The following is a 360-nucleotide window of genomic DNA, read 5'->3' on the forward strand; positions in this document are numbered from 1 at the left end:
GCTTTCTACTGATGGATGCAGTTTTTTCATGTTGCAGTATGTGTTCTCTGAAAACTCTGAGATGGACATCTTGTAAGTGCGTGCTGTTTGAGGGGATACTTTTGAGTTGTTTGAGAACAGTTCAATGACACATTTCTGATGTAGAAAGAGAATCAAATGAATTTCTATATGCAGCACACATGCTGTATCTTAATTTGACCCAGTTTCTCATAGCAGGAAAATAATCAACTGGAAATGAGAATTATGTAAATTATCATTATTGGGCATTTTTTTTGTAGGGGCTGAATTTTTTCGTTGGGCAAATCATGTCTGAAATTACAAACTTTGGACACCTTTTAAACTTTGAATACACTACAAGTT

Source organism: Oncorhynchus nerka, linkage group LG1 (assembly GCF_034236695.1).
Source record: "Oncorhynchus nerka isolate Pitt River linkage group LG1, Oner_Uvic_2.0, whole genome shotgun sequence".
Lineage (NCBI taxonomy): Eukaryota > Metazoa > Chordata > Actinopteri > Salmoniformes > Salmonidae > Oncorhynchus > Oncorhynchus nerka.